We start from the raw sequence: 14,822 nt of genomic DNA on the forward strand, positions 1-14,822 counted from the left end.
GCGAATATAGACATGTTATGTATCAAAATTTATGGCAGCCTCTGCAAAACAAAACTAGCCCAAGATGGTCACAACTGGAGTGAGATATTCGCTGTTAAAGAGCAGGGGTTGTAGGACCGCTCTGAATCAGCAATCTGGCAGTTCCAGTCAGGTTGCTCTGGCTCAGTGGGTCTTGCCATCGCAAGCTTTATATTATTTTATAGCTAAGATTGAGACGTTTCCAACGACATATAACATGCCAACTTTTGAAAAGGATACTGCCAAAGATGAGAAAAATAAACTAAAACTTTTTTTGGTGGTGTGTGTGTGTGTGTCTGCGCATATACAATAAATATATGTGTGTGTATATATGTGAGAAATTGTTTATATTATATATAAATATTTTATATTATTTTATATAAATTTGATATCTATTATATTAAAAACGTTTTCAATCATGTTCATGATATTCAGCCTTGACCACTCCCCTCCACACTGCACGCCCAATCATTACTCCTACTGCGCACATCCTCTTTCCAAACTATCCCATGATATTCTCAGTAGCTGCTAACTCGCCCTTCCATGCAGTCAGTTATAATGGCAAGGCAGAAAACCAAATTATCTATTCAAGAACGTGAAATTTTAGATCATAATAGAAAAAGAGTGGCAGGAGCTGATAATGAAAATCAAAAAAAAGAAAATGAACAAAAAAGAGCTGCATATAATAAAAATTAAGGAAACGAATAAATGAAAAAGAGTAATATATCTCAAACAACATGCGAACATTTATTATTTATTATTATCATAATTGCGAACAATTATGACTCAAGCACCGCCGAGAGTGGCAGCCTTTTCAGCAGCTCCGTGTATGACTTTATTTTTCTACTTTTATTTTTCTACTTTTATTTTTCTCTTTTTTATTGATCACTCCTATCACTTTATTTTATGTGGATTCGTTCCCTGGACACACTTACTTTTACAACGTGGGCATGGATTTCTACACGCCAAGACTCATCTATTGAAGTACTCAACTTCGAGTGCTGAGAACAAATGCCAGTGCCGGTGTGGTTCCCTATTTACCCGATGAGGTAAGAAGGCGGTATCGTGGCAGCAGAGCCGGCACTAAGCTAAAAATGAAGCGGCTTGCGAGAAAGTGGCGTTTTAAGCCTTCGGTGCCTTCTGTGATCATGTAGCGATAGTAAGGAGCAGGTTAAGGAGACCCCGGAGAGGTGGAGATATGCTCTATAGAGGAGAGGAATGAAGGTCAGTAAGAACAAGACAGAATGCATGTGTGTAAATGAGAGGGAGGTCAGTGGAATGGTGAGGATGCAGGGAGTAGAGTTGGCAAAGGTGGATGAGTTTAAATACTTGGGATCAACAGTACAGAGTAATGGGGATTGTAGAAGAGAGGTAAAAAAGAGAGTGCAGGCAAGGTGGAATGGGTGGGGAAGAGTGTCAGGAGTAATTTGTGACAGACGGGTATCAGCAAGAGTGAAAGGGAAGGTCTACAGGACGGTAGCGAGACCAGCTATGTTTTATGGGTTGGAGATGGTGGCACTGACCAGAAAGCAGGAGACAGAGCTGGAGGTAGCAGAGTTAAAGATGCTAAGATTTGCACTGAGCGTGACAAGGATGGATAGGATTAGAAATGAGTGCATTAGAAAATTAGAAGGTCAACTCAAGTTGGACGGTTGGGAGACAAAGTCAGAGAGGCAAGATTGTGTTGGTTTGGATATGTGCAGAGGAGAGATGCTGGGTATATTGGGAGAAGGATGCTAAGGATAGAGCTGCCAGGAAAGAGGAAAAGAGGAAGGACTAAGCGAAGGTTTATGGATGTGGTGAGAGAGGACATGCAGGTGATGGGTGTAACAGAGCAAGATGCAGAAGACAGAAAGATATGGAAGAAGATGATCCGCTGTGGCAACCCCTAACGGGAGCAGCCGAAAGAAGAAGAAGCTCATGACATTGAAGCACAAAATGTTTCACTAAATCGCACAATAATCATTCTGTTCAGTGAGTGTAGAATAACAAAGCACAACTATTTAGTTAATTTACTTAAGTACATTTTTCAGCTACTTGTACTTTATTTGAGTAAAGTTAATTTATGGCTACTTTTACTTTTATCTATCTGCAATTTTAGGTCAGATAGCATACTTTGTACTTCATTACATTTTCCAGCAAGTTCTTGTTACATTTTACATAGATGAAACTATCATAAATTCATAATAGAGACCTATCAGGTGTGTTGTCTGTTTAGGGTATAATTCAGCGTTGCTCAGACACAGCCAACAGAATGCCATATATCATTCAACAGCATGCCTTCCACTGCTCATTAGAAATGGGCATTTTGATGCACTTTACTGATTCGATTCTTTCAAACTACCTGTTTAAGTGAATTGATTATTTTGATTCACTTGATTCATTTAGAGTCTAAATCAAATGAATGAGACTCATTAGAATGGTTCTTGGGTAAGACTTGTTCACAAATCAAATGAAAGAGAATCATCAGACTGGTTTTCGGGTAGTGATTCATTCATGAATCAAATAAGTCGAGTTGAGACTTGTTATATAAGTAGTTTTTGCACATGCGCTTTAAACATCTAGTGAAATGAAAGACGCTGATGGTGTCACACAGGACATGAATGTGCTTTAGAACTCGGGCTGAGCTCCATGGAATGAATTCGTTCCCACTTACAAACTGGTTCATATGATTGACTGAAAATAGTTTTTCAAAAACATTTGTTTGTAAATTGCCCGTCACTACTGTTTATTCATTCTCATGCTTCCCGCACAATGTTGAGACATTGAAATTGAATATGTACTTTCCCCACAGTTGTATTAGTAAAGAACACCTAAAGAAATCTCTTCTTCCAAGAATTCACCTTCAGATTTTAAGAAGCATATTGAAGTAAGTGTTTTTTTCTTTTCTTAAGCTATCTTATAGAGAGCTCCTGAAGTCATAAGAGGCAATGTCTTTTTAGTCTTGTACAAACAAGAGTTATGGGGCACAAGTATCTTTAGACCGCAAGTTATATTGTCTGAACAATATCTGTATGTTGTATACACAACATATTATGTTGGATTCCTAAGAGCCCAACTACTAAAACCTATCTATAGCCCATAATAGCCCGACCATAAAAGTTGCTGTTTAACTGGTGAAGACATAGTTGGATTTCAAGCGAGAGCTGCAAGAGGTGAAGGATCTGATGCCTATGGTCTTACTGTACCATGTTATGTCAGAACTAATAAAAATTATGTCATTTTTCCTTTAAGCAGAAATAAACATTTTTTGCTGACTTTTGAATTCGAACTCAGGGAAAGCTAACAGAACACTGCCCTACCGACCAGAATCTACTAGAGCCACAATGACAAAGGAAAATAAAATTGTTGTCTTACTATTTAATGTAATAATTGCCCTTCTAAAATCCATCTTTACTTTATTGAGTTATAATAAATGCAATCTGTGTTCATTTTTACAGTTTTTTATATTGTGTAACTATTCGAACAATAATATTATGACCTGTTCACAAGTTTTTTTACTTCTTGTTTTGTATTTTATTTTATTCTTCTTCCTTCTGGAGTAGGGGTGCCTCTTCTGTTGTAGCCGGGTATTCCAATAGGGGAGGCACAGTGTAAGTCATATCCACACACACTAGTACCACACTTTAAGTTATCACATTGACTGCAGTTATGTACTGATAAAAAGCAAAATTGCATTTCTATGATTCATTATTCTCTAGGGCATTTGTATAACAAAAGTATTATGTGAGTGCTGTTTAAATATAAATCAATGTATTGTGTTCTCTAGGCAAAGCCTCATTTTCATAAAATGTACTTTTAAGTTTGGTACTTGAGTATTTGAAAGCAATTACTTTTTTACTTTTATTCAAGTATTTTTTTAACTGAAAAACTTCTTAATTCATCCATCCATCCATTATCCAACTCGCTATATCCTAACACATGAACACGGGGGTCCGCTGGAGCCAGTCCCAGCCAACACAGGGCGCAAGGCAGGAACAACTCCTGGGCAGGGCATCAGCCTACCCTCAGGGCACATACACACATACAAACCAAGCACATACTAGGGACAATTTAGGATCACCAATGCACCTTACCTGCATGTCTTTGGACTGTGGGAGGAAACTGGAGTACCCGGAGGAAACCCACGCAGACACGGGGACAACATGCAAACTCCATGCAGGGAAGCAAACCCAGGTCTCCTTACTGCGAGGCAGCAGCACTACCACTGCGCCACCATGCCACCCCTTCTTAATTCACTGAAAGTAAAAACTTGACAAAGTACTTCAACTTTTACTCAAGTATCATTTCTGAGTAGTTTTTACAACTCTGCTCTGTTGCCTCCCAAGTTGCTGCATCTCATTATATTTCGGTGTAGCAGCTCAGTGAATTGGTCAAACAAGCCAGTGTGTACAATTATTGGCCCAACCTTAAATCTTGTGTGCCACAGCTTTATGCTTTCTGCAGATGGAGAAACCTGTGCAACGAACAATGAGGCAGAAAGCTTGCCGTATAGTGGCAGAGGCAGCAGTTCTTTTAATAAAGTAAAGGCTGGGCATCCCTAGCCACAATGAGTAGAGCTGTTCAGTGTCAAAGACACAAAATGAAGTGGCTTTATTATGCAGTGTGAACTCTACTTCTCAAAAACTTTGGCGCTACATGTATATATGAACTCTTCCTCAAACTTATGAAAATACATGGAAGTAAATTGATTTTTTAAATTAGCAGAGTTTTTAAAACAACATTGCACAAAGGATAAAGATTGTAGTTGTTGGTATCTGAAAGATACTGCAGTATTCTGGGAAATGTGAACTCAATCTCAAATAAGATCGACGAACTAGCTGCGCTGGTGAAAAATATCAGAACCTACAGAGAATGCAGTTTATTGTGCTTTTGCGAAACGTGGCTAACTACCACCATCCCAGATGCTAACGTGGAGCTACCCGGGTTTAGCACAGTTAGAGCGGACAGAGATGCAAGTACCTGCGGGAAGCACAAAGGAGGAGGACTCGCTCTGTATGTTAATACACGGTGGTATAACTCTGGACATGTTAACGTCAAAGTCTCCACTTGCTGCAGGGACATCAAACTGTTGGCCATAAGTTTGCGTCCCTATTACTTGCCCAGAGAGTTTGGACACATCATTGTTGTTATTGTTTACATCCCTCCTCGGACGGACGTGGAGACAACGAGTGACATCATCCATTCTGCTGTTGCTAAGTTACAAACGCAGCACCCTGAGGCGCTTGTGCTAATCGCTGGAGACTTTAACCATGTGACGCTGGACAAAACATTACCTGCCTTCTCCCAGTATGTGGACTGTAACACCCGGGGAAATAGGACTATTGATTTACTGTATGCAAACGTTAAAGACGCATACAGCACCACCCCGCTGCCTGCGCCTGGGAAAGCAGACCCTAACCTGGTTCTGCTTCAGCCTCACTACAAACCAAGAGTGAGGGTCCTACCTACAACCACACGCTCATTCTGGAAGTGGTCCCCAGAGGCAGAGAAGGCTCTGAGAGAATGCTTTGTATCTACAGACTGGGATATCCTGCAGGGATAACTTAGTGAGAACATTGAGGAGGTTGTTGACTGCACTACTGACTACATCAACTTCTGTATGGACATTGTAGTTCCAGTAAGAACTATACGCTGCTATGCTAACAACAAGCCATGGATTACAAGTGACATCAAGGGCCTTTTGAACCAGAAGAAAGCGCGTGCAGAAGGAACTCAGAGTCCAGCTCAGGGCGGCGAAGGAGCAGTACAGGAGAAAGCTGGAGCAGAAGTTGCAGAATAACAGCATGAAGGAAGTGTGGGATGGGATGAAGATCATCACTGGCTGCAGCTCGAAGTGGAGTACCACCATCGAGAAAGACGTGAAGAGAGCAAACCAAATGAACAACTTCTTTAACAGGTTTGACCATCCTAACCCACTCTCACTCTCACCTCGGAATACTGCACCCTCCACACATCCTTCTGCTGATACCAGCATAGGAGAGACATCCTCACCCACAATTACAACAGCGCAGGTGAGCAGAGAGCTGAGGAGACTTCGTGCCAGCAAAGCAGCGGGTCCAGATGGAGTATCGCCATGACTGCTGAAGGTCTGTGCATCGGAGCTGGGGGGTCCTCTACAGCGCATCTTCAACCTGAGCCTAGAACAGGGGAGAGTCCCGAGGCTTTGGAAAACATCTTGCATCACCCCAGTCCCAAAGGTATCACGTCCTAGTGAGCTGAATGACTTCTGGTCTGTTGCTCTGACATCACATGTGATGAAGACCATGGAGAGGCTGCTGCTTCACCACCTGAGGCCACAGGTTCAACACGCCCTCAACCCTCTGCAGTTTGCATATCAGGAGAAGGTGGGAGCAGAGGATGCCATCATCTATATCCTACACCGATCCCTCTCCCACTTGGACAGAGGCTATAAGAATTATGTTTCTAGACTTCTCTAGTGCCTTCAACACAATCCAACCACTGCTCTTTAGGGACAAGCTGACAGAGATGGGAGTAGATTCATACCTGGTGGCATGGATCGTGGACTATCTTAAAGACAGACCTCAGTATGTGCGTCTTGGGAACTGCACATCTGACATTGTGGTCAGCAACACAGGAGCACCACAGGGGACTGTACTTTCTCCGGTCCTGTTCAGCCTATATACATCGGACTTCCAATACAACTTGGAGTCCTGCCACGTGCAAAAGTTCGCTGACGACACTGCTATCGTGGGCTGCATCAGGAGTGGGCAGGAGGAGGAGTATAGGAACCTAATCAAGGACTTTGTTAAATGGTGCGACTCAAACCACCTACACCTGAACACCAGCAAAACCAAGGAGCTGGTGATGGATTTTAGGAGGCCCAGACCCCTCATAGACCCCGTGATCATCAGAGGTGACTGTGTGCAGATGGTGCAGACCTATAAATACCTGGGAGTGCAGCTGGATGATAAATTAGACTGGACTGCCAATACTGATGCTCTGTGTAAGAATGGACAGAGCCGACTATACCTCCTTAGAAGGCTGGCGTCCTTCAACATCTGCAATAAGATGCTGCAGATGTTCTATCAGACAGTTGTGGCGAGCGCCCTCTTCTATGTGGTGGTGTGCTGGGGAGGCAGCATTAAGAAGAAGGACGCCTCACGCCTGGACCAACTGGTGAGGAAGGCAGGCTCTATTGTTGGCATGGAGCTGGACAGCTTGACATCTGTGGCAGAGCGACGGGCGCTCAGCAGGCTCCTATCAATTATGGAGAATCCACTGTGTGGCAGGTGGCCGGGTGTGGTCCGCAGCCGCCTGCCTATTTAAGGAGTCGCCTCCCTACAATCAAGGCTGGAGTCGGGTGAGGAGGTGGACGAGGTCAGAGGAGGCGGCAAGGAGAGGCCCTGAGTGTTTGTGAAGAGAAAGAGAGACGGCCTGTGAAAAGCCAGGATTGTGAGAGACTGTGGGGGTTTGTTAGTGTGGTGCACATAAGACTTGTATATATTAATTGTAAATAAATGTGTGGTGATGGCTTTAAATGTGTCTGCCTGCCTGTGTCCAGGTCGCCTATTTCACAGTGGCGTAGTCGGCAGGAGACTCTGACCGTCCGTTGGCAGAGAATCTGCAATTAAAATAAATTTTGTGGTGGCAGAGAACCCCAGGAAGGTCCCTCTAGTAACTGCGGAGGTGAAAACTCCACCCTCGACGAAGAGCGCTGCAATCAGGAGCCGTGCGACACAGCCAGCCGCAATGGGGAAATAATCTGGAAAAAAGAAGGTAAACACCGACTGGATGAAGACCGCGACCGACGCCGAGCTGACCTGGGCTTACCTGACTGGGTGTGAGGAGGACCGGGAGCCGATAAAGGCTGAACAAGCGCGAAGGGCACAACAGCAAGAACGCTGTCAGCAATCGGCCACGCTGAAAGCCCTAATTGGACTAGGAACACCGCGAACAAATCTGGAGGTATGTGCCGGGGCAACGCCCGAAGGGCAGGGGATGTATCATTCCTATTTTGCAGAGGCCTGCCTCCGGAAAGTAACCGGTGAATCGCATGCCTGCCTCGTACCGTGGCAAGATGGCCGCGATACCCAGAAGGCAAGTTGGGCTGGAACTAGGCTGGAAGCGGTCAACCCATTCGTGGGATGTGTCCACGTGACCTCGCGCGACGACGACCAGGAAGAAGGTCAGTTTGGAGCCGTCGGTGAGGTCAATAATTCCCCAACGCGTCTGCACTCCCTGAAGGGGAAGGGGCAGTGAGCGAAGCAGCGCCAATATTAAATAGAGAGAAACAGGGGCGGGATGTGACTGAAGGATCTGCCGTTAAAGTAAACAAGGCAGACCTCAGTCGGCTTGTTGCAGCCACCCGTCCCTCAGAAGACTCCAAGTCCCAGAAGCCTTCGCGAAGCCCAGCAGAGCACGTGCCAGGAGCGGACTTGCTCATTGGTTCCTGGTCGGCAGGTGATCAAAACAAGGAAGAAGCCTTGCCTCCGGCCGAGACAAATAACTTTATAAACTTGTGGGAGCTCGAGAAATGTCTCGCGCCCCTTTACACTTTCTTCCAGGGTCTGGAGGAACTGAAAACACGAGTGAAGGAGCTGGGAGCTGCAGCCAAAGCGCCGTTGAAGGGACTACAAGAGTACCTACGGCGATTAGGCCGTGAAGCCCCGACCTCGATTGATTCGGCGGTGCAGGTGAGTGAAATCTGCGCCGTATATAATAAGGGGACACAGTGTGATCTGGCACCGCGTTTAATAAGTAGTGGCTGCCAAAGCACTGTGAACCTGACACTGGAGTGTGGCACCATGACTGATTGGCCGGGGGAGGAAGAGATCGTTCGGAGGCATGCGTGTGACGTGACCTGCCGGAGCGAGTCGCCACTCCAGACCCCGACTGATAAATTAAGGGGGTTGTCGTTGGTTACTGGAGGGGCGTAGGAAGTGCCAATCGAACCGGGGCGGCTGGATAGGGCTGTTACCCAGAGCGATGTGGTACTAATGACGCCGCCTCCGATAATGCATAGGACAACGGGTGTGCAAACAGCAAAGAGGCTCTCTCTTTTCCATAGAGAGCCTCACGCTGTGCACAAGCCCCAGAGAAAGCAGGAGATCCCCGAATTAACACGTGGGTCTCCTGACAGATTAAAGAAAAGGGCAGAGAGCAGCAAAGTGGCCGTTAACCCCTCCTTGGCGGAGGACAGGGTGGAGCTGACTGAATTCCCGAGGTGTTTCAGGTCTCGGGAAGAGAGGACACCAGGAGGATGTCGGCGGTGTTACAACTGCCGGCAACCGGGCCACGTGTGGAGAAGTTGTCCCCGGAGGACAGGGGAGCGGTGGGATAGCAGATACACCGTTCCACCAAGGTTCGCTGGGGGATCTCGACAACAGAACCACGGTCCGGATAAAGCGTTCTCCTGAAAGAAGACGTCCCTCGCGGGAATCAACGCTCCGCCCCACTGGTCGTCGCTAAGGGGGAGGGACTGTGATGGACGACCGGCTATGGACTCCGGTCTCCACCCCCAGGCCGCTAGGAGGAGCCCTCCGGACAGCATGATGGTGCCCCGAGTTCCAGCAGGGCCTCATGGACTCTGTAGTTTATACACACAGCCCTGCTGGATACCTTGGGGGTCGCCAGGAGTCGCTGTAGGGGGGCTAGTGGGCTCTTGTATGCCCTATAACCCGGGAGTGCGTCAGCATCACGTGTCCGGAAGAAACAACGTGCTCCCGGGATGAAGAAGAGGACTGTTTGCCCTGACCCGGAAGGAAAACGGACTTGTGGGTTTGGCCAGGAACCACTTCCGGGTCAGGGGCTATAAAAGGATTGTGGGAAGCCCAGAACACTGAGCTGAGCTGGGAGGTAGGGTGGCAAAGTGTCTGGGCGAGGAGGAGAGAGTATTGTTTATTGAAGAGTTTATTGTATATGAGTGTGGAGTGGAGGGTGCTTGGTGCACGGTATAATAATAAAATAAATATTAGTTATACTTTTACCTGGTGTCTAGAGTGGTACCTGAGGGTTCAAGAGGTGGACAAAAGCCTTAACTGCTACACTGGCGTAGTCAGCAGGATGCTCCACCTGGGTCAAGGTGGGTACCTGTATTGTTAAGAGATTCTGTGAAAGGCCCGGCACAGCAGGCAAACTCATCCACATGCCGCAGGGGCGGCGTGCACCCAACCCAGTATGTACCAGATGTGTCGCAGACCTCCCGTTGGACTTATTATTGTTTCAGGGGCGGCTCATGAACGCGGTGGCGGCAGGAAGAGCTGCCGGGAAGGAGACGCTGCACACACGACAGCCGCAGCAGCCGCGGAGCTGGCCAGAATCTCGCCCTCGAGTGTGGAATGAGGGTGAGGAGGCCGCAGATCGGAAGTCCCTCCTCGTAACAGGCACGGGATTGGGCAGCATGTCCCGTCGTCCCGCCAATGATTGGTCAGAGGCAGGAGCAGGGAATGTCCATCTCGTGCCAGGAAGAAGCCCGAGTGGGCTGCAGGGAAGAGCCCACGGAGAGCAGTCGGCGAGTGGCGCTACTCGCAAGGTAATCACACCGCCGACTGTTTTTCACTCCTTGGCAGCGATTCTGCAGGAGCTGCCGGACAAGATTCAGCTCGTGCTATCGCTGCCGGCCGAGCGATGTGCCCTCCGGGCGGAGACGCAGGATCCAGGAGGGATGGCAGTGGCGTGCGATCGAGAGCCGCAGAGGAAGGAGGATCGACACGCTGCGGGAACTTCGGACCGGAGAGGCACAGCGGGGAAGGTAAGTGGGACCGACCCCGTGAAGCTCCGGACGCCAGCGGGGCTGGGTCTGCCCTTTTGCAATGGGCAGATTCGAACCGTCACGGTGTCCCAAATTAAAAGGAGGAAGCGGCTTGGGGAAGCCAGTTCCTCCGATACGTGAGAACGCGCAGCTGGGTGCGCGTGTTCCTCGAAGGGCTGCCCTCTGCCGAGGCAGACGGATACCCCGCAGGCTGGGAGGCGAGACAAAAGAGTGCCCCAGTTGACAGTCCAGTGGCGGGGGTCACGGAACTCTCGGGCCGGGAGCCTGAGAGTAAAAGTTTCAGGGCGCCGGATGGAGCAGAGAGCGTTGGCCCAAGCAGGGAAAAGGCGCACAGAGGCACCGCGTCAGGGCAACGTCTCCGCCCCTTGTTTTTCCTTTTTTTGTAGGGGATTGGGCCCTGGGCTGACTCCGATGGACCTTCCACCGGGGAAAGTTCGCCCTCGCAGGACTGTCCGCTGGCCCCGTTGGGTTTCAGCGTGGAGGGGAGTATTGTGGCAGGTGGCCGGGTGTGGTCCGCAGCCGCCTGCCTATTTAAGGAGTCGCCTCCCTACAATCAAGGCTGGAGTCGGGTGAGGAGGTGGACGAGGTCAGAGGAGGCGGCAAGGAGAGGCCCTGAGTGTTTGTGAAGAGAAAGAGAGACGGCCTGTGAAGAGCCAGGATTGTGAGAGACTGTGGGGGTTTGTTAGTGTGGTGCACATAAGACTTGTATATATTAATTGTAAATAAATGTGTGGTGATGGCTTTAAATGTGTCTGCCTGCCTGTGTCCGGGTCGCCTATTTCACAACTGCATCCACTAAACAGTGTCATCTCCAGACAGAAGAGCAGCTTCAGTGACAGACTGTTGTCACTGTCCTGCTCCACTGACAGACTGAGAAAATCGTTCCTCCCCCAAACTATGCGACTCTTCAATTCCACCCGGGGGGGTAAACGTTAACATTATACAAAGTTATTGTCTGTTTTTACCTGCATTGTTATCAATCTTTATTTAATATTGTTTTTGTATCAGTATGCTGCTGTGAATTTCCCCTTGGGATTAATAAAGTATCTATCTATCTATCTATCTATCTATCTATCTATCTATCTATCTATCTATCTATCTATCTATCTATCTATCTATCTATCTATCTAGTCGACACATAGTGTTGTATTCATCTATTTACATATTTGACAACTGTCAAAATATATGGCACCTGTATATAATACAGTATGTTAAGTACTGTACTTCAGTTAGCAATAAGTAACAACCCTTTTTGTTTGAGAAAATTTCTGCTCCAAACACCTGAATATTTTTTCCTATTCTCTACTTAAATGTATTTAAGAGAGAACAGCACAACTGCATAAACAAGACTTTTTGAAATTTGCATGTATATACTGGTGCTATTCTGATTCTATTTACCTAGTGTCAATATGTTTAAAAAGAATTTGCAGTTTGGATGTAAATATTTCTTTCATTTCTTGTGTCTCCTACTGCAAAACTATATTTGCAACACTGTAAGCTTTTCTTGTCTCTCCACTAAAGTACTTGCTGTCTCAAATGATGTCTTATAATTGGCTAGCTGCATGTGGTCTTTGGGACAAAAAAACAACCCAAAGACTTCCAAGCAGTTTTACTCTATGCGTGAAATTGTAGAGGTGTTAGCTAACTCTTAAGAATTACCCAGTGCAGAGAATGTGGACCTGCCTGTGCTTGCTGCCCCACTGGCTTTTGTAAGAAGACACTGGCGATACCATATCTTAGCCGTATTGCTGAGTCCTATTAATCTTTGTTTCACGAAAATACCTCCAGATAGTCAATGTTTTTAGTGAAAACTTCAAGCCTTGCTCCCCATTGCTGAGGTGTTTCACTTGCACGTTGCTGAGCCGTGATGTTTGCTTCATTTCAACATTGTGTCTTTTTATTTGTGTCATTAACACAATGTCGTTGTTGCATGGTGGCGTTTGCTGCCCACAGGTCTTTCCTAGTGAGAAGTGAGGTGCAGGCATGTGCCATCTAGTGGCTGTGGTTGAGCGTGAGTGGAGTGGACTGCTCCATACACACACACACACACGCACGCACAGGTCTTTCGTTTATATATGTCTTGTAACATGTGAGTCCCTGTCTTGCACCCAAAAACACAAGGCTGAGTCTCAGTACTTTAGCAAAACCGACTTTATTCAGCTTGAAAAAGGAGCAGCACAGTTATTTATTGTAGCAGGGTCGTGGCCAGGTTAGTGGCCAAGTAATCCTGTTCCCTGCATTTATAATATTCCTTGCATTACCCATCGACGACAAATGCTTATAGCATGACCACAATCGACTCGGATGTGCTTTAGCTGCAAGTGGCTACAGCATTGGGAGCCCACGATTGCCCTGGCAACTAATAAACTGTCTTCCCCAGACGTGGGAATCACGCTTTGGGACTCTCTTTGGCATGTTGTCCCATTGGGGGAAGTCCCAAAAGAGTTTAGAAACCTTACAGTCTAATAACTACAGACTACATTGTTAACTGGAATTTAAGGATGATTCTGAATTGTTGTTTACCATGAATTTGCTAGGAGTGTACATAACTATGGCAGTATGAAACTGAATCACTATATACAGTACATTGTTTTAATTTGTAAGTGTGTGTATGTGTATATACTGTATATCACTAATATGTCATTTGATAAATACAATCTGTTGTATTGCTATATACATACTGCTGTGATGGGCAGCCACGGCCATTACCTGGCCGAGATGCCAACAGAGAGGAAGGACTAGGGGAGAGGGAATTGGTGAGACAATACCTCCCATGGGACACTAGAGGGCATCCCTCCTGGGTGGCTGTGGCACCACGGATTCCTGCAGGGCATGTCGGGAGCTGGAGTTTGGTGAAGGCCTGTTGGGTTCCGTGGGGGCCACCAGGAGGAGCTGCAGAACCCTATAGAGGACCTCCAGTGCACCTTGGAGTGATTCCAAGTAATACTGATGAGACACCTGGAACACTCCTGGGACCTGAATAAGAGGAGCCACCACACTCCATTCAATGGCCAGTGTCGGGAGGAACAGGACAAAGCCTGAGGAGGAGTGGAGGGAGAAGGACTGGCAGCAAGAAGGGACTGTGTATTGGTACTGGTATTGGTGCTGGTGATTGGGCACTTTAAGCTGTAAATAAACAGGGTGTTGTGTTGAACCTGTGTCCTGCCTGGATGTGTCCAGGTTAGGGCTGCTGTACGTCCCCTGGTGGCTTCACACTGCTAATGCATTCCAAAGCACATCATGTATATTTAAGGAGATTTACTAATTTAGGTTTATTTTTTTGCTATAGTAACAAAATTGTATTTTTACTTGAGTCACTTTTCAGAGGGCACTTTTTACTTGAATAATTTACATGTCAAATATTTTTGTTTAAGTAAAATTTTCTCTAAATAATAATACTTCTTACGTGAGTAGAATTTTCTCTTTCCATCTCTGGCCCAAAGGCATTTGGACTTGTATTAAGTCATTATTGAAAATGTATTGTCTTTAAATTTTCAAATATTACCTGTATCTGTTTATGGTACACATCCAAAACACACTTGTCAGCTTTAATTGCTGACTCTAAAGTGACCCATTATTTGTGAGCGTGGGTGAGTATGATAGGCTTCTCCCTGTTTTCCATGAGATGTCGCAGGACAGGAACAGACTTAGGGTTTCATTTTATAGAAAAAGATGGGTTTAAGAAAGGTATGGATTGAGACATATATATATTATCTTTACTAACGTAAATCTTCTATATAGTTTTACAAAGTGTTTAACCTTTTTTGGATACATAATGGAGTGCCAAACATTTTTTTTAATTTGCAGTTTATGTGCTTTTTTAAAGGTGAGCAGACCAGTTTTCAATTTGAATGATGCTACAAATGTATTAACTGTGAAAATTAGGCTGAAACATGACTCACATATTCTTTTACATAAGATGACCTATATTACTGTGTTATTTTTTATTAACTGTTTATGAACTTAGAAAGTAGCTTTTAAAATATATACAGCTAGTTATTATCTCTAGTTGCACCTAGATCCCATTTTTCTTTTCACTTCCCTACACAATCTTCTCTTTTATCAATAC

General features: G+C 45.9%; 1 protein-coding gene across 1 annotated transcript in view; it reads left to right on the forward strand.

Moving 5' to 3' along the window:
- rab9b (RAB9B, member RAS oncogene family) overlaps window positions 1-14,574 on the forward strand; it is a 1,039,984-nt gene extending 1,025,410 nt beyond the window's left edge. The window contains exon 3 of the transcript XR_007936453.1: window positions 14,561-14,574. The gene's annotated coding sequence lies outside the window, so the exon portion shown is untranslated. The remainder of the gene's footprint in view (window positions 1-14,560) is intronic.
- The last annotated feature ends 248 nt before the right edge of the window (window positions 14,575-14,822 follow it).

Source organism: Erpetoichthys calabaricus, chromosome 12 (genome assembly GCF_900747795.2).
Source record: "Erpetoichthys calabaricus chromosome 12, fErpCal1.3, whole genome shotgun sequence".
Lineage (NCBI taxonomy): Eukaryota > Metazoa > Chordata > Cladistia > Polypteriformes > Polypteridae > Erpetoichthys > Erpetoichthys calabaricus.